General features: G+C 39.4%; 1 protein-coding gene across 1 annotated transcript in view; it reads left to right on the top strand.

Annotated features, from left to right (window-relative positions):
* GEMIN8 (gem nuclear organelle associated protein 8) overlaps nucleotides 1-20,981 on the top strand; it is a 283,211-nt gene that overhangs the window by 31,238 nt on the left and 230,992 nt on the right. The gene's annotated exons all lie outside the window — the stretch shown is intronic.

The following is a 20,981-nucleotide window of genomic DNA, read 5'->3' as shown; positions in this document are numbered from 1 at the left end:
GCATCTGATAATGCAAGTCATTTGCTGTGGAAAAATGCCCAGGTATGCTGAGTGGTGTAGCCAGCCTTGAGAGTGCTTTCTCCACTTACCTTTGTAAAAAGAATAAGAAACAGACCAAGATTGACTCCTTTTTCAGAAAGAATGATTAAACCATGAGAAAACAGTAAACATACTGTTTGTATGATTATACTGTGTTTTGAGTTATGTATGATTTAGTATGATAGAACAAAAGCTGTACAAGAAAATAAAGTGCATGTATGTATCAGTACAGTAGGCCTAGTTCTTTATGTTGACCATTTTGTTACAGTCCCTTGGGTGGTCAACTTACAGAGGTTCTAGTGTGTGTTTGTGTGTATACATATATATGTGGGTGTAAATATGTGTGTATATTTGGATATAGTTGGGGTGCATAGAAGTCATCCTGTCAGTCCTGTGTGTGTGTGTATATGCTGGTGTAAAGGTGTGTGTGTGTGTGTATATTTGAATATAGTCGGGGTGCATAGAAGTCAGATGTATAATTACAGTAAACTCAGTTAACAAACACCCGTGGGGATTGGTAGATGCCGAATAACTGTAGTTTCTGGTTGCTTGAGAGTGGCACGCCTAAGTGTGTATGAGAGAGTGAGTGAATGCATGTATGAAAGCAGAAGCGACTGTGTGGGTGAGTGATCGGAGTGAGTGAGTAAAATGCATGTATGAAAGCTGAAGAGACTGTTGGTGAGAGATCAGAGAGATTTATGAAAGCTGAAGAGTGTGTGTGAGAGCGGAGAGAGAGAGAGTGAGTGAATGCATGTATGAAAGCTGAAGAAACTGTGGGTGAGAGATCGGAGAGATGTATGAAAGCTAAAGAGAGTGTGTGTGAGAGATTGCCAGTTGCTTGAGTTCCGGTTAAGTGAGAGTTTACTGTAGTGTCTTACATTGGGAGGTTGGATGCATTATTTCATAAGTGAGAAAGTAACGGCTGCATTCTATGAATGCACGCCACCCTTAAAATTTGCAATGCTGTTTATCATACACTTGACAGCTTGTACATCTTATTTTATCCAATACATTTTAGGGAGTTGATTTTACTTCTTTTTAAGTGCTGTAAAACATTGTATTTGAGTGAATAAGGAAAAGCAAGCGTAGTTTTCTGAAAGGTTAAGTTACATGACCACTCGCTGTCAATTTGTAGCTAGTTGGGAAATGAACATTTTCATGTAGTGTCCTGGTATCAGGTTTGTTTTAGAGCTGTTTGCACTTTTTGTCTTTCTTGCCCATATACAGGAAAGACCCCTCATTTTTAGGTAATGTTATTCTTCTTAGCTTTTGTCCTCGCAGTATCCTTTTTTTCCCTTTATTGATGTTTTTACAGTTCTCATTTGTTTTGGGAGTAAATGTGTAGGGCACTGATTTTTCTGCAACTGTTTGCTCATTGCAGTTTTGAAGGTTTATGTGCGGAAACATTATATCTTATTTAGGTTGGTTGACCTAGAGTACTTTGAATACTTCATATCATCTATTGCACCACTGTTTTGTACTCCTTACTTTTCAGCATCTGTGACATTCTTCTGTCAGTCACTTTCCCTGACACTCAGTGCCTTTTGGCTGCAGTCCCTTTTATTCTAGCTTTGACTTCCTTATTCAGACATCCCTTCTCTTCAACTACTCCTCCCAGATATGTGAATCATTTAACTTATTCAGCTGTTTTCCTTTTTCCTTTGTATCTTAATTTTCAGCTTTTTCTTATTTCCCCCATTTGCTGCCATCACAGGCATCTTGCCTGTGCAGTTTCATCTCGTATACCTTCAGTTTTGTATTCTGTTCCCCCATCGTTTGCTAAAGTTCTTGTTCAGAGTCTGCTTAATGCCACATCATCTACATGAGTAGCTTTGTCTGTCCCTTCCTACCTGTTTGCTAATGTAGTCCCCCACTAGTATGAACAGCAGTGGGTTCAGAGCTAAACAGTAATGCACATCCACCCCCACTGGTAAGTGGGTTATTACTGGCAAGCCTTATGAAGAGTGTCCAAGACCTTTCTGTCTGTACTTTGCAACCTGAGAAGTTTTTTGTGCCATCTGCTAAGTCGCTTTCCAGAAGTTAGTGTTGTGCCTCTGATGCCTTGTTCTTTGCTACTTTGACTGCTCTCTTATGTTCTTTGTTTGCCAACCAGTATTCTTTCTTAGCCTGGTTCTATCTCCCACTTTTTCCTAATCTCCATATTTCTTTTGGCAACGTCCTGGACTTCTGCATTCCACCAACTGCTTTTCTTGTGTTCCGTAATTCCATGCCTGACTCTGTAGCATATCCATTCTGTAGTCTTCACACACACTGTTTTGATCGACTCCACTTATTTCCTCTACTTCCTGAGGTATTGAGGTACTGCAGCCCTAAGTGATTAAGAACTCTTACACTTTTATTCCAGTCAACTTTAAGGTCTCCAGCCTAGTGTATGTTGACCGTTGAGCCTTCTCTGACCACTGGCTGCAGCTGATTGTGACCACCAGTGATTTAATCTCTAATTCCACCTTAGTGTCCTTTCCGTACTACTTGTATGTGATCTTGTAACTCTCTCTCTCTTGCTGAACCATGTGGTGTCCACCGCTGTTTGCTATACAGAAGTCTAGAATGGTCTTTCCTTCTTTATTCCTGTTGCCCAACCCTTGTAGACCCAGACAGTCCTTATAGCGTGTTTTGTCTGTCTCAGTATGAACATTCATGTCCCCCATTATCATCACCAGCTCATCTTGACCTCCTTTATCTATCAAGTTTGCAACTGCTGCCTGAGTGCACTCTTTTCCTCTCTATCACTCCCTGTGGTAGGGCACAGGCTGAGATTATGAATACTGGTTAACTTTACACTGTAGGTTGATTGGCATGGGTCTGTCACTAAATCCGATGGCATCTTTCACTGTCTTAGAAATACTTTCCTTTATTAGAACTCCCACATCATTTCTAGTGCGTCTCTTCCTGAGTAGTAGGCTCTGGATTCCAAGCCAAGTTGCATTTCTGCACTACCCTACCATCTTGTCTCCTGGATACACAAAGTCCAGCTTCCTCCTTGTTATCATGTCATCCACTTTGTCTACTTCCTTAAAATGAAGCTATACTGAGTGTAGTAATTGTTAGTTCATATTTAACAGGTTGATAGAGTTTACATCCAGCTTTCCCTTAACTATCACAGGTATCCCATGCTGAGCATCTTGACACTGACTGGCCAGGAGCTTATTGATCAGGGCTGCTGGGCTTTATGGTGGGCACACACACTGGCCAATAGAAACAGATGGAACCCCTTGCATTATTAGTATGAGTACCTAGCATAGGTCGGAGAAGGATGAATCATCAATCCACTTGCCACTGGCAAATATCCATTCCCATTTTTTTTATGAAATTAATAAATGTGACTAAATCACCTTGAGCCAGTTTTTACACCATCAAGTAGCTAGCCCTGATAAGGCGCAAAGTCTGTGACCGTAGTTCTCTTATCTAGGGGGATATTGTATACCACAGTTGTTGTCTAAAGCGGTTGGGCAGTACAGCTCTTCTGCAGTAGACACCACCCAGTGTCTGTGCTGCTGCTGCCTGTAACTCCATTCAGTTTTTGGGTACATTGAGTACAGGACTTAAACCTATTTCAATGAGTTCTGATGAAGATATGATTGCAGTAAATGTGTCCCTGTCCAGGATCTATCACCTGTGATTTATATGTGTATTTTAGCTCAACTGTTGGCTTTTTATCACATTCTGTATATCTGCACACTCACTTGGTCTGGCGTGTGACAAATGAAATGTCTTGCCTTGTCTTGTACTGTGACTTAAGGAATGGGAACAAGTTCCCTGGTTTCAAACTAGACCTATGTATATTACATTTATTCCTTTTATTTTTTTGTTTTTCTAGATAAACACACTGCTTGCTTTTGGCGTGTTTCTACATATAAGAAAGGCTATCTAATTTCTGAAGGGTAATTAGTCTTTAATATTGTAGTAAGGGTCTTGATATATTTAGTTGAATTTTCAGGTCATGGCTGTAGAATTTTAGACTGTATAGTTTATTCTCAATTTGTAATATTAAGTCTAGTTTTCAAGTATTGCCATTTTGTAATTGAGTGACTGTGGTCATTTTTTTTTTTTAATTTGTGTTTTTATTTTTACTTTGAATTAGTTTTTGCATTCTTATGACTGCTCACAATGTTGGGATGCATACATTTAGGTTAAGGGAATTTAAGAAGTTTGGATGTGTATTTGGAGTACAATGCATAAAGTTACCCTCCCCCCACAGACACACATTGAATGGAGTGGGGGGGGGGGGTGTTGACCATGATTCAGAAGAATCACATTCACAGGCATGTAAGTCATAAGGGTAGAATGCATCAGCTGAAGTAGCACAGTGCAGCCCAGTAGTGATTAACTATGCATTAGGAATGATATTGCATTCTTCTTCTTTTCTCGGTTAGGGATCGCCACAGCGGATCACCCATCCGCTCATGATTGGCAGTGGAGTTTTATGGTGCCGGCTTACCAGCCCCGCGCCCAACCTTCCACAGAAGGCACACACACACCTAGGGCCAATTTAGAGTGTCCAATCCACCTACAGGATGTCTTTGGGATGTGGGAGGAAACCGGAGCACCTGGAGGAAACCCACGTGACAACAGGGAGGACATGCAGACTCCACACAGAAGGCACCCCAGCCAAGGATCGAACTGGAGAACCTCTTGCTGTGAGGCGGCAATACTAACCGCTGCATCAGGAATGATATTGTATGACAGGGTCTGAATACATACTGGCAACAACAGAGCAGATGGCACAGTGACCATCACAGTGCCATGTCAGAGCTCATGACCATATATGATGACTTAACGTGCATGTACTGTGCTTGTGATGATGCATGTCCATACACACGCAGAAAGGCAAGAGAAAAGGAAGTGTGGTCTGATGGAGGTAGCAAGTTTTCTTTTTTGTGGAATTGTTGCTCAGCTTTATTATATTTTCAAGAAGAATAGAAAGGGAAGGTACCATGGATAAAATGTGGGTAAGAAAAAGGTTATAGGGATGGTAGCAGGAGCGGACAAACCAAGAGAAAAGACTGACAGGATAGTTACTGACATGGGATGGGAGACCCCAAAGGAATGACACAAAGGGAGGGAAGTTAGTGAGAGAAATGATTGGACTACAAACTGGAGAAGGAAAGGAAACAAAAGGACAGGGAACACCATTATGAGGGATAGGGTGGAGTGATGGCTGACTGCCGTGCTGCTCAGTGCTGCACCTAACCTGAAGCCAGCATCTTCTGCACTCATCCTCATGGCTTGGCCCAGCCATTATTAGCCCGCCGGTCAGGGCCAGGCTGCTGCTCGATGCTGCCAGTTGAAAATGGCTGCACTCCAGGCTGTCAGTCTAGGTTTTCAGCAGCTGTTTCATCATGGTTATCACCTCCTTCTGAGTGACATACCTGAACTTCCCAGTGTCATCCATAGATGTGTATTGGTGGAGCCTCATAAGAGTTTCCCAGCAGGCAGTCATGGTGGTGCCAGTGCAGTGAGGGGAACCACGCATTCTGGACACAGGCGGTATCAGGCCTGTACATACCATGTTGGTTTCCAGTAGCTGTCCAGTGTGACACATCATGCCATAATAGTGGCATACCATCCCTATAGGTGGCATGTTGGTTTTCAAGAAGCCCACATCCCAGTCAGTCACAGATCTGCCAACTCTTGTGCAGACACTGCACAGTCCACAGTGCATGAGCACAGGCAGGCATACCATCCCTATAGGTGGCATGTTGGTTTTCAAGAAGCCCACATCCCAGTCAGTCACAGATCTGCCAACTCTTGTGCAGACACTGCACAGTCCACAGTGCATGAGCACAGGCAGGCATGTGACTCATTGCACCATTTAGGGCTGGTACAGTCTGCACGGTGTGTGATTCAGAGACAAATTTAATATCATGTGCCTCATTAGCATAATTGCCATGCTCATCATACTATCTAACCTTATAAAGTATAGTGAGTGGAACATAAATAAAATAATTACATCGGTCTACAGGGTGAAGAACTGTCCTACATCTGCTGTAGTAAGGGTATGCAGGCAAGTAGCAGGTGGGGAGGATGACTAGGAAAGTGTTTTTTAATATATTGCTGCACAACACCTTGCTGACAGAGGGGGTTGCAGAACCCAGGGAGGGTTGAAATGATGATGAGTGAGAGAAGACAGGGCTTGTGCAAGCAGCAATAGCCCACAAGATATTTGTCTGAGGGGCTATATGTAGTGGATTAGTCCTCTGGTAAGTATCTCAGACAGAGAGGGATGTGCTGTGATGCATAAACTCTGCAACAGTGGATAGAGTACAATCTCTCTCTCTCTCTCTTTTAAATTTCTCCAAGACTTTTGGGTTTCTAAAACCATAACAGGAATGGACCCCATTCCCAAGTCAAAGTAGGATTAAATATCAGTTATTGTTTTAGTCTTTGATGTTAGACAGAAGTGTTCTTCACAGCAACCGCAATGTGCCCAGTATTGACTCCTCCTGCAATTCATATGGACCTGCATGTATCAGTAGCATATCTAAGTACGGATGTAAATTCTTTTTTAAAAAGACACTTTGCTGCTGCTACTACTGTTGGAACTGTCTGGGTGTCCTCCTTCCACACTGCCTTCATTTCTGCCTGCAAATCTTGGTATTTTATGACTTTGTGTCTCTCTCTACCTAACACTGTATAGTCAGTGGGTGTAGGAATGTCACGTGATCAATGCTACTTTTGTCTTGTCTTGTTTTCAAGAACTACTATATCTGGTTTTCTTTGCATCTGTTTGATTTGTTGGAAATGGGTGATCTCATGTAATACAAATTTCATCATTTTCTAAAATGCTTTTTGGCTCATATTTCCAGTGGTTTTCAGCTACTTCAGTATTATAAAGTTTGCATAATCCATAATGCAACATGCTTGCCACATTATTATGCATTTCAGTATATAGTCCTTCTGCCATTAGTGTATCGCAGCCATCAACAAGATGTGCAACTGTTTCCAATTCTCTTTTGCAAAACCTATATTTGTCTGTTTCTTCCACATGTTCAATGGACTTTGCAAAGCAAAGTGTATATAGTCCACTTTTTTTTTCTGTACTTGCAATTATATTTATACATTTTCTACATTTCTTGCCTTCTCATCTGATCCTTCACCTTGTATTGTTTCTTTTTTATTTTTGGCACATTCAGTTTTGATTTTGTCTACTTCTGGTACATAGCGGATGGAGGTGATGTGGGGAATATACACTGGGTAGCCAATACAGGGTGTGCAGCATATGTCGGCTATGCTTCATTGGGCTTAGATCAGTGTAGGATGATGACAGGGTGCATGTAACATGATCTGTCCCCATGCTGTCTTGTTGAACTGCTGTTGGGAAGTGGCTTTTAAGACTATGGTATGGTATGGGTGGCTTCTTGTGCAGCTGTTGCTGTAACTGAGGTGCATAACTGCTTTATGTGGTGTTGCACATATTTTCTCCCTACTCGATCAAGGATATTTCTCCACATTTACAGATTAAATCCCCACCACCAAAAGAGCAGAAGTGCCCCAGGTTCACCGAGGCAGAGACCAGCATTCTACTACAGGTTGTTCGTGAGCATAGATTGCAGATTCTGAGCACGGACAACACCAATCGGGTCTTTTGAGAATGTGTGTTGGAATGAGCTGGTTACAGATGTTAATAAAGTTGGTGGCATGAGCTGGTTGCAGATGTCAATACTACCACAAAAGTTCAACCCAAGAGAGCATTGTAAGGTCACCAATATGATTTTTCATGCTTTTACAATAGTTCCTGTCACTGCACAGCAGAGTACAGCCATGTGGAGGGATTTGACATCACAGACCTCTCTCACCATTGTGCAGGCGTTCCTGGTCTCCCTGTCTGGGAAAGCTTAAAGGAGTACGATAAACTTTCACATGCAGGTCTTCGCTGGGTAACTGGATGCATCATCCAGTGTCTCTGTTGAGAATACAGTAGGCTGGTATCATATTTTTGTGGCACACCAGAGCCATGAGCTCAGGGATGCTCAAGATTGCCATATCTCTTTTACAGGTAGATCTGGGATGTAGGCATGAAAGCATATCACACAAAGTATGTTTGTTTACATGGGAATGGGGTTATCACATATTTACCAGTGTTACTCACTAGTGTTTATCTCTCTACTTTCACAGGTGCTATGGTCATGGGTTCTTTCCATTATGTAGTAGAACATCCCTGATGTTAGTGCTGCATTGGAGTCTGATGATGATTGCTTCCTGATGCTAACACAATTGGAAAACACACTGCCGCTTCTGCCAAGGGTAGCTGTGGAGGGCACAATACCACCTATGGCCAGTGACACAGCTCTTTAGCATGTGGAATCCACCCAACCGTTCCTGAGCCTGCGAAAGGACAGCTTATGCTCAGCACCACTACCCAGGGAGCACTGTCATCTCTTGCCCCTGCACCAGCACTGGGCACTGATGCCATCACAGAGCTGGCAGGACAGCATTCAGGAGTAGCAGGCTAGTGGGTATCAATATCATAGCTCCTGCTCATAGACACCAGGTATCTTGCTGCAGTTCCTGGAGCATATTGCAACACACCACTGGAGGAGTCTAGAAAGTGGAAGCAGGACTTTAACACACTGAATATACTGGAGGACTCTATGTAGTTCAGACAGGTGCTCAACAATCCGAATGCACCTCGAAGATGTGAGTCTGCAGCATTGTTGTGTTGCATCTCAGCAGTGCTGTGTGGGTTCTGTATTTGTCTCATGAGCCATGGCTCCAGGGCATATATGGCTTTGCCAGTAAGATTTCCCTTTGGAAAGTCATCCAGCATAATTCTCTGGTGTAGATTGCATCCATGCCAGATATGTGAATCATGGGAATTGCCTTGATGGTGGACAAACGCATTGTATGTTATATCCTGTGCTTTGCAAACCGTCTGGCAGTTGATGGAGAGGAAGCACTTCATTTTGATGTACTGGTGTACATGTGGATCAGACTGGACCATGATTTGAGATGTGAGTGCAGTCAGTGGCACTAAGAACCTCAGAAAATGGACGGTTTTGTACAATGCCTACGTAGTGGTGTTTCTTTCTTCTAAGGTCCATGAGATCCAAGTATGCTTTTTCATGTGAAACTGATGTAGTATGCTTGAGGTGGATGTATGGAGATTTGCCTGCCATATTCCCTGATGGTCATTGGAGGGCCCTGTAGCAAGGATAGTTGGTGCTATACATACCTTATCTATCCGTAGGATTCCTAGTGAAAGTGGCAGATGTCTACAAGCTCCTATGGGGCATTTCTGGCCAAATAATAGGATTTGACTAAGTCCCTGTCACAGAGGTGATGGTGTGTTAGGTGAGCTCAGATCCATCTGCTATGCTGAGAATTGAAACACAATTCACACAATTTTTTATTTTGTTTGAATCCCTTTCCCATGTTGTTTGCCCTCACTTGCCTTCACAATTGGACTTATAATGTGACTCCCTCATTTCCATGTCATTATATAGCTATTTGTATAAGGTATAGATTGTGCAGTTCTGCTGGCTTGCATGATGGTGCAACATATGTCTCTTATTCCATCCCACCCTCTGTGTTAATGGTCACTGTACAGTTTCAACTAACACGAGATATTAATTTCTGAATCCTGGCCACTGTCTTTGTTTTACTTTATGATTTTCTTTTAATTTTATTGTACTTTGCCCTTTTAAAGTAAGTATACATCTAGATTTGAGAAGGCTGGTTTAGTTGGGTAAGGATGTTGTGTATGTGTGAGTTTTTTGGATGCATCCATCAAAGTGAATGGAAGATGCAGTTCATGTTTTACTTTTTAAATTGAATTTAGATGTGGATTTGATAATGCTGGTGTAGGTATGCTAAGGTGTCTTGGCATTTTGTGTTTGTGTATGTTTTGTATGAACAGTGTATGAACCTGTACTGTAGTTTTTTAGTGACACGTACTCAAGTGAGGAGTGTGTGTTGAGCAGATGGAAAGAGTACTTTGAGAGTCTGATGAATGAAGAGAATGAGAGGGACAGATTGAAGGTTGGATGATGTGGGGATACTGAATCAGGAAGTGCAGCGAATTAGCAAGGAGGAAGTAAGGACAGCTATGAAGAGGATGAAGAATGGAAAGGCTGTTGGTCCAGATGACATACCTGTGGAAGCATGAAGGTGTTTAGGAGAGATGCCAGTGGAGTTTTTAATTAGATTGTTTAATGAAATCTTGGAAAGTGAGAGGATTCCTAACAAGTGGAGAAGTGTTTTGGTACCAATTTTTAAGAATAAGGGTGTTGTGCACAGCTGTAGTAACTACAGAGGGATAAAATTGATCAGTCACAGCATGAAGTTATGGGAAAGAGTAGTGGAAGCTAGGTTAATAAGGGAGGTGATGATTAGTGAACAGCAGTATGGTTTCATGATGGGAAAGAGCTCTACAGATGCAATTTTTGCTCTGAAGGTGTTGATGGAAAAGTACACAGAAGGTCCGAAGGAGTTGCATTGTGTCTTTGTGGACTTAGAGAAAGCATATGACAGGATGCCTAGAAAGGAGTTGTGGTATTGTATGAGGAAGTTGGGAGTGGCAGAGAAGTATGTAAGAGTGGTACCAGATATGTATGAAGGTAGTGTGACAGTGGTGAGGTCTGCAGTAGGAGTGACAGATGCATTTATGGTGGAGGTGGGATTACATCAAGGATCTGCTCTAAGCCCTTTCTTATTTGCAATGGTGATAGACAGGTTGACAGATGAAATCAGACAGGAGTCCCCGTGGACTATGATGTTTGCCGATGACATTGTGATCTGTAGTGAGAGTAGGGAGCAGTTGAGGAGACCCTGGAGAGGTTGATATATGCTCTAGAGAGGAGATGAATGAAGGTAAGCAGGACTAAGACAGAATATATGTGTGTGAATGAGGAGGAGGCTAGAGGAATGGTGAGGATGCAGGGAGTAGAGTTAGCGAATGTGGATGAATTTAAATACTTGGGATGAACAGTTCAGAGTAATGGTGAGTTTAGAAGGGAGGTGAAGAAGAGAGTAGAGGCAGGGTGGAGTGGGTGGAGAAGAGTGTCAGGAGTGATTTGTGACAGGTACCAGTAAGAGTGAAAAAGGCCTACAAGAGGGTAATGAGACCAGCTATGTTATATGCACTGGAAGACAGTGCAATTGACAAAAAGGCAGGAGTCTGAGCTGGAGGTAGCAGAGTTAAAGATGTTAAGTTTTGCATTGGGTGTGACGAGGGTGGACAGGATTAGGACTCAGTATATTACAGGGTTAGCTCAGGTTGGACAGTTTGGAGGCAAAGCCAGAGAGGCAAAAGTGCATTGGTTTGGACATGTGCTGAGGAAGGATGCTAGGTATATTGGGAAAAGGATGCTAAGGATGGAACTTCTAGGTATGAGGAAAAGAGGAAGGCCTAAGATAAGGTTTATGGGTGTGGTGAAAGAGGACATGCAGGTGGTTGGTGTGACGGAGTAAGATTCAGAGGACAGGAAGAAATGGAAACAGATGATCTGCTGTGACAACCCCTAATGGGAACAGCTGAAAGAAGAACGAGTAGTGGGATTACTGACCCACCAAGGTTGGTAATAAACTTTTGATTATGCTTCAAGGACAATAGTAAATGCTTGATAATGTGGTAAGGATAGCAATCAACAAAATTTACCTATACAATGACCAAAAGAAAGTGGTATATTTTCATGTTGCATCCCTTTAACCATGTCTAGTGTTAGGACACATAGGATAAATCTACATGTGGTATTGCATTCGTGTGTATGATATTTTTGAAATTGACGCACCCACTGAACACAGTTATTAGTAGATGTCTTGGTAGTGCTTGTTGTTAAAAATTGTGCCCTGTGTAAAATTCAGATTCTTAAAAGTTGCATTAGTAATGATGCTGAAGAAAATATCTAGAATGTAGCTTTGAATGAATCTGTAATGATAGTTGCGACTATGAAATATTGCGAAGGCAGAGGTAAGATGTACAATTTTTTCTAAAGTGTGGGAACCTATCCTTTCATAATTGACCTATTTATTAGGACTGAAACTGGGTAGGATAAGGTTTCTGTTGTTAATTTTATATATTCAGCTGGTATTTTATCTGGGGCCAGGGTGTAACTTTTAAGTGTAAGGTCTTTATCATAGCAGTAGGTACTGGTGGGAAGATGAAGATTTTTTGGCTGCTTTGTGGTTTTATGGGGGAAATGGTGATATGGGTAGGTGGGATGTTAATAAGAGAGGTAAATGTTTGCACAAAATGAGTGCCAAACTGGTTAGCAATACTATTTATTTGGTTAGTTAAACATGGGGTGGGCTGTAGTGATTAACCAGGATTTAGGAGATGATTTGTGGCAGACCAGAAGGCTTTAGAGTTACTTTGGTTCTCAGTTTTAGTCTAGTATGGTAGTTTGTTTTTTAGTTCTGGTCTTGTTTTTGGTAGCCTTTCTTACTACTTTGTATAATTTAAAACTGGATATAGTACTGTACTTTGTTTTTCTTGTATTCTGTTTTTTTCGTTAATTGTTCAGTATCTTTAGGCAGCCATAGAGTAGGGTCAGTCTTAATTCTTTTAGTTCTAATGGGAGCATGACTATTTAGTATATTCATAAATGTAAAGTTAGATAGGGCTATGGCTTCATCCAGGTATAAAGTCTGTAGTACCTTCCAGTTATAGCTGTGCTGCTTTTTTATAGAAGTGTTTCCCCTTATAACAAAGATGAGGAGATTTTCATTTAGGCTGTCTGGTAGAATATCAGCTTTGGTAATGCTTTTGGGTTGTTGGTCAGTATCTAATCAATTATTGTTGCTTTGTTATATTTGGTTGGGGCTGAGATTAAGCTCCATGGATTGATGACATGTTTAGGTGTTTCATTATCCATGGTTAGCTAATCAGTGTTGAGATTGCCCATTATGATGGTTTCTTGCAAAATGTTTGAGATCCAGGAAAGAAATTATTCTGTATTGTCAATACTATTACCACTGGGTATGTGATACAGAGGTGATACAAAGGCTTTTATATGTATTTAGTTTGACTGAGTAGAATCTATAAATTCGGAAGAAAATGGAACCGCATTGGCAAATGTACACTTGGCAAAGTTTAAATACTTGGTCAGGAAAAAAGGTGGATACAAGGGAATGGTCGGAGCTCTCGTCAGTATTGCCTTGTTAAGTACTACCTACTGATAGAAGGAAACAAATGTATTATCCGCCCCTCTTTATTTATTTATTTATTTTATTTTATTTTACATTTGTTGACCGGGCTAGTCTAGCTGGACATATATCCATTTACAGTAGAGGCCCGGGGAAAAAAGCTCCAGTATACATAAAATTACAGTGATTTATAACAATTTAAGAATTTTCTTACTAGAATTATACAAGGTACAAGAGAGGATATCTATGACATTTAAAAAAACATTTAAGTCAAGTTATACAGCAAAAAAAATAAGAACTACATACTAAAGTTAATAAGAAATAGAGGCATCCCTTAAGATTCAACTCTCAACTCCAGAAAGCATCAGGTAGGGTCAGTATGGGGCCAGGAAGAAAAAATAATAAGGCGAATTGAGACAATAGTAGTAATAGTGGTAATTATCTTTCTCTCTGTCTCTCTTTCTCTCTCTCTCTCTCACACACACACACACACACACACACACACACACACACGTGTGTGTGTATGTATTTCTACGTGTATATGTGCTTAAAGTTTTCATGTTTTCAAATTTTGCCAGTGTTTGCATGTGCGAGGTTCCAGCACACCAGGAACTGGGAATTTGCCCTTTCCCTACTGTACTACAGTCTCTGAGTTGGTATGCATAAGTTGCAGGGGTTTTGATTCTTTTTAATTTATATTAATTTCTGCAATGTTTTTGTGCGTTATTGATCTTATGAACACTTTAACCATACGGATATACAGGAAGCAGGACAGTTTGACCCCGGATGATTTGACCTCAGTGCATTTACATTTTCATATTTAAATTTATATTTATTGTCTATGGGAATAGTTAGTGGATGATTTGACCCTGGACTACTCGACCCCAATCAATTAAAAAAAAAGTTTTTAAAGTTTTATAAAAGCATTTTATTGCTTAATATTTCAATCATGAATTTTTTTCATATTAATCTAATACATTATTTAACTTTTTTATTTAAATGTTAATATATTTAATAATATTTTAATTTAATTTTAAAATCACTAATGTAAACAATATGCTAAATTAACTTTAATATTATTATATGTGTTTCAAATGCAAATGTTTTAAATAGTTATATATATATATCCTCAGGACTTCTTTTTTTCTCTTTTTTTTAAGGTAATCTTTGACTTTTTCTCAGTAACTGTCTTGATGCATGAGCTGTATAAAATGTGTTTTTTTCTTTTTGTCAAATTGTCTGTGGTTTATTTTTTTCTTGCCTTGCTGTTTCAATGAAGACCAGCAGGTGGCAGTAGTCTCATATTTTTAGTCTGTTGTGATGCATCTCTACTTTAGAAGTAATGAGTCATGCTTTGGATTCCATAATTGTAATACAAGCTGATTACGAACTCTAGTAATTGTCTTTATTTCTTTGTTTTGTAATATAGGATGTTTTTATTCCATTACTTTGTCAATTTTTCTGTTTATGCATTACATTTTTACATTTAGTGCTTTGGATTCAATAATTGTAATACAAGCTGATTATGAACTCTAGTAATATTTTTTTTGTAATATAAGATGTTTTTATTCCATTACTTTGTCTATTTTTCTGTTTATGGGTTACATTTTTACATTTAACTTATATTTTAATTTGTAGTGTAAGTTTCTATATTGAAAGTAGCTTTTTTTTTTTTTTTTGCTTCTTTTCACTATAAACTAAAGTAAATCCTGACTCGGTGGGTTACCAGCTGTCATGAACATAATCACAATAATAATAAATAATAATAATAATAGTAATAAACATAACACAGGTGTTTGAATACAGCCAAAAAGTTTATTAAAATGCTTCTGTCCTATTAAAGTCACCCAGAATTTATTCAGACAACGTGCTTGCTTTTTTCCTTCTATATGTATAGTTGCATGATCATATATATAGTTGCACGATCACTCTGGAATGAGTTGTAGACTATAATATGTTTGTCCTATCTTTAATGCTAAGAATGCTAAGTAATTAAATCAAAAAGTGCTTCAACAAAGTATTAGTTTAAGGGTGTGCAGATTTATGCAACCAGCGTATTGTACATTTTTTATTTTTTATATTTTTTCCCCTAACAGTTTATTTTTCAATTGAATTGTACAGGTTGTAGATCACATTAAAGGTGGGAAAAGTTTTGAAATGATTATTGTGGTCTCGTTTTTTTATGTCACAAAAACCTGGCATTTTAACAGGGGTGTGTACACTTTTTATATCCATTGTTTACAACATGCCATAATGAAAACCCACAGAAGGCTGGGCCAAAACATTTCTCACAGATCAGACCAGAAAGTCCATACTACAACCTGTATTCTCCCTTCCCTCCTATACACATTACCAATCTTTACCAGCCTAAACATCATCATCATCATCATCATCATCATCATCAGGACAAAATTCAACTTATGTTATCACAAAGTAGAAAAAATTCGCAGTTAATACCGCACAGACACATTACTGTAAAGCCTTAAAAGGCCTAAACTGTCTGGGACTACCACAACACCTATCCTAATCCCAACTACTAACTGCACTGTCCAGTCAAATGCCCATCTTTAGAAAAATGTGCTGAAGCCTTCCACAAACACCAGAACCCTGCACTGTAGTAATCTCTTACTCACAACTAAATCTAACAACATGGCTGGTGACACCTTATGTTCACACTAACCAAGCTCTAGAACTCTATACCGCTTGACGTAAAATGAATGGATGAGAAAAACACTTGAAATTGACATTAAAACTATACCTTAGCAATAACTGGCTATGTTCCTGCATTAATCCTGCATAGCCCTACAGTACACCCCATCAACATACATACACCCTCTGGCATTCACTCCAGAATCCTCTCCAACCCTATCCCAAGTGTCTTCTCTTCCTCTTCTCCTTGCCCAGACACTTTCTCACCTCCCATTTTCTAAATCCTCTCCAAATAAAAAACACATGCACAACTTTTTCCCTACAATATATATCACTAACTGTGTCCCACATATCTCTCATCTCCACTACACCTACTTTCTCCTCCTCATTCTGTACCTCTTATGTCTTTATTTTTCCACTTCTTGTTCCAGCTATCTCCTCATTCTTCTGATTCTTCTCACTGGACTAGTTAAATTACTTGCTCAACTTTCCACCACTACACCTCACTTATCTAAAATGCCATTTTCCCATCTGTAAATACTACCTTTTAAAATGTTTCTGACCTTCAGACAAACATGTCTGTTAACCTTCTCACAAGCAGAATTTTCACTTGCTCCTATATCTACCTCTTCTCATCATATCCTGATACGTTCTGCTTTACAGAATGTACTTGAGTGGGTCTGCATGCATCAGTTTCAAATGCAAACATTACTGTAAACCTATCTATGCAAATGCTAGACTCGGCACATAAGATCAGAGTCATTATAATTGCTCTCTCTTGTCAACCATTAATCCCTGTAATGTTTTCAATATTATTTATACTTCCTGTTCTCAGACTTGCATTGTTCATTATTTTCTGTTTTTGTATCCAAGTAACATTTTGTGAAGTACTAATGGAGCTTTTCTCCCCAGGCCTCCACTGAATCAGTTGGACTTTCTGGTGCACAAAGATGCAAAATATTTACTAATAACATCAGAGATCAGCTGAGCTCTCTACAGTTTTCAGAAGGATTGAAGAAAAGAAGAAAGCAGCATTGTTTGTGAGATAAGACTTAAGGGCTGAAAGCTGAGCTGCAGAAGAAATGAAGATTGACTGTTTTGAAAGTTTAGCAGATGGGGTTGAACTTACAGAAATGAACTTGCATAGTTTTGTCTAACTACAGGAACTGGTCACAGATAAGCAACTTAGAATGATGCGTTGTTACCTAAATACAGTGCAATTGTATGTGCTAAAACTAATTGTCTGCATTCATGGTAATTTTTAATGCTAACTGGTATAAAAGGTTTAGCCGTTGCTTTTCGATGAACAAGGACTGTGTGTCCAGTTTGAGTCCAGGTACTAGTTATCTTACTTTTAACCGTCCATATGCTCAATTAGAAAGGAAGTCATCTCTCCTTTATTATAAAGGAGAATCTGTTAGGCTCTTAAACTGCTTTCGCTTGCTTTCTCTGAAAATATACCAGAATTATTGTAATCTGAATGGCACTTGGCTGTTGTGTCAAGTTCACCTGATAACTGGGTTATATGATCATTTACTAATGTTGGCACATTTTAAGTAAAAAAAAATCAAGTGTGTAAAATTTAAACTTAAAAGGAAGAGCATTAAGTAAGAACTATTATTTTAAGTCATGATTTGGAAAATAAGTGAACTTTACAGTAAAACGCAGAGTATCATGTAAGAACTGTTATTTTAAAACATGATTTGGAAAATGGTAAACAAAATGAAATATGTCTATATATCTGAGGATGATAAATTATGTGCAGAAAAGGGGTGGGCATTCTGAGGTAGCATACCCTAGAGAGAAAAAAATATTTAAAGCTCTCATTGGCTTAGCTGCATAGTTAAGTGAAGCTGTTTTGGTCTGTAGTCAGCTTAGGCTTTTGCTGTTATGTGGAAGTAGATAGAAGAAAGAGTGTGTATAAATAGTTATGATTACATAAGCAAATGTATTGTATTGAATTCTGAAAGACAGAATCTTGGTTACTGTTGAATGTTTCATTTTGAATTTGATGTTAGATGTTTACAAAATTCTAAATGTTGGAAGGTTGCGTAACTCTGTGACCCAACAATTAAAAGTGTGTTATTTATGATTAGGTATCTGTTTTATTTATAGACTGCGGTGGTGGTGCGGTAGCGTTGTCGCCTCACAGTTAGACGTTGCACGTTCGATTCTCCGTTAGAGCGTCTTCTGTGTGTCGACATGTGTGAATGGGCGTTCCTTCGTTGAAGGTTGTGCGTTAGGCCCGGCAAGCCAGCACGTAAAAATCTACTGCCAGTCATTAGCGGACCGGAGTTCCGCTGTGGCGACCCCTAACCGGGAAAAGCCGAAAGAAGTTTATCTGTTTTATTTATATTTTTTCTGTGTGTTTATTTTTTACAGAAGCTACTTACTCAGTAAAGAGGTATTGTTTATTTTCTTGGAATGTAAATGTCCTAAGAAACCCTATTTGTCTATGTAAGGAAGTACAGACTTCTCATTTTGCTACTGCAGTAACTCTTGGATGTACATTTTGAGGAGTTGACCTTGTACAGCACTGGAGATAGAAGAGGAGTTAAGTTATTGATTAGGTGAGAAGCCACATTTGAGTAACTAGAAAGTAAATCAGTTTGTGATGGCAGGTGATTGGCTTTCAAGGGGAAATCCAGAGGTGTTAGGGGTTAAAACAGTGATTCTGATTGCTTATTCTGCCACGGGGCGAAAACAGCCTGAATAACAACGGAAACAGTCTGTCAGAAAAAGGATAACAGTGTGACAGAGGACTGGAATTTGATGTGAGTTGATAAGGTACCTTCAAGATCCCATAGCGTATGGTAAGGTATGCAGGAAAAAAAAAAAAAAAGAGTATGATGTACTTACTTAGGATTTTGCAGTTACCTAGGGCCAGATATACACATGTTTCTTAAAGGTACCAGTCCTTTTCAAGGATAGACAAAGTCATTATAACAAAGGAGAATACTTACATGGTGGAATCTTTGGACATCCTTTATGTTTCAGACCACTCACCTTTCACCGTACTGTTACAGTTGGATGAGAGTAAAATGGGAGGATTTGAAGAATTAACATTGAAAGGTCAAGATGAACATCTTAAGGAGAATATCAGGAAAATACATAAGGAATGGATAGAAAGAGTACCACAAACTGTGATGATTTAGCAACAAATTGGGACAGGTTCATATCAGATTTGGTTGATCATCTGAGAATTCAGATTGTATGAAAATTACTGCAAATGAGAAGACCTTTCAGAGAATTACAGAAGGAGCTGTTTGAAAGCCCAAGTTAAATCATTGACAGATATGACAGGTAGATTTAACATTTAAAGAACTGGAAGATGATGTTAAAAAAATCACTGTACTGTAAAGTAGACCAAGCAAAAAAGATTCCTTAAATTTATGGATTTTGAGAGCACACCTGTCACTCAAAATATTTGGCCCTTTGGCATAGACAGCAGGAGGCAGAAAGGATGGTACGTGTGACAGTAGTTGGGGGAGGGTAGAGTTTTTGGTACACTTGTTAACATATCAAACTGTTTTGCTGAATACTGCAGAGGGTTGTACCAGGAAGAGCCTAGGGTAAGGGTTAAAGACTGAGGTTGAAGCTTACTTAGGATCTTTTGAAATTTTGGAGATTAGACCAAGACCAGATCACATTTTTTAACAAAGGTTATGACAAATGAGGAAATGGAGTTGAAAAAAATCTGAGGACACCTGTGTTAGATGATAAACCCAAATAAATTATGTAAGTGGGAGGAAGAAGACTTTAGGAGAAGTTTTATGAAATTAGCTACTTATGTTATGAACACCAGTCAAACCTAAGTGTCATGGAAGCAAGCCACTGTAACAGTCGTATTAAAACATGGAAAAGGCCTCACTTAAGTAGGATACTATAGATCCATTTCTATATTGAATCAGGATTATAAATTACTAGCAGCATTATTGACTAAAAGGTTTGCAAATATACTCTTTAAGCTTATACATCATGATCAGATTGGGTTTGTCTCAGAATCAACTTCATAATAGAGGATGCATCCAAATCACGTGAACCATTACTGATTGTTGGTATGAATGTGCACAAAAAAGCATTAAATCATGTAAACTAGACTTTTCTATTTGCAGTTTTAAGACATATGGAGGTCAGCAGTTTGTGCACTTAGTGATTACAATTGTATAAGGATGTTAAGGCTGGTATAAAAGTGGACACATGAGATTCAAGAATGTGCATCACCAGATGGTCTAGTAAGGCTGCCCTCTTTCTCCCTTACTCTTCCCATTATGTTTTAAACCACTGGCCTTGATATTAAGGGAGGGTGCTGGTAATGAATACACTAGAGAATGAGCTATGTTAAAGGTCATTATTCACAATTGATATTTTGGTATAGTTGTCTGACCTGTAGGAATGTTTGGGGATGCATATTCATAATCTCAGCCTTTGCTCCACATCAAGATTGTGATGGCAAGTAAAAGAGTGCATTCTGGCAGAAGTTGCAGGACGTAACTAGATAGATCAGGACAACATGAGTTGATATTGATAGTGGGGGTCCTCAATGCTCATATCTGGAAAGACAAACAGGATATGAGGACTTCCTGGGTACCCATGGATTGGACAACAAGAAAGCATGAGAGATCATTCTAGACTTCTCTCTATGAAATGGCTTGATGGTTGTCAACTCACAGTTCTGCGAGAGAGTCACAAGATCACATACAAGAGTGACTTGTGTGCAGCTCTGGCAGACTTTCTGTTGGTAAGAAATAGAGATTGCAAAGTTACCTCCAGTGAAGCAGTCGGCTCACAACAAAAAACACTGGTACCAAAATCCCCTTCAAACAGTGGTGAGAGAAGGCTCTAGGGTTAACAGAGATTAAGTTGAAGACCTGAAAATTGACTGGAGTAAAAGCACAATAGTTCTAGGAAATACTTTTGGCTTGAGCACCTCAAGAAGAAGAGGAAATAGGTGGAGTCAGAGAAGAATGGCACGGTCTATTGATCAGATATATGGCTAAGCTTGGTATGGAAGTAAGGAAAGTAGATAGTAGAATACTGAATCTAGGAAGTAAAAGAAAGAAGTGCAGGAAAAAGTGGAGATAGAAAAGACATACTAGCTAAAAAGGAGCACAGGTTGGGTAGCAGTGAGGCTAAGAGAACAATCACATTATACAACGACCCCCCATTAATATTCAAAAACGTGCACA

The sequence above is a fragment of the Protopterus annectens genome, chromosome 1.part0 (assembly GCF_019279795.1).
Source record: "Protopterus annectens isolate FY-2018-M chromosome 1.part0, PAN1.0, whole genome shotgun sequence".
Lineage (NCBI taxonomy): Eukaryota > Metazoa > Chordata > Ceratodontiformes > Protopteridae > Protopterus > Protopterus annectens.
This window is presented reverse-complemented; position numbering and strand designations above follow the sequence as displayed.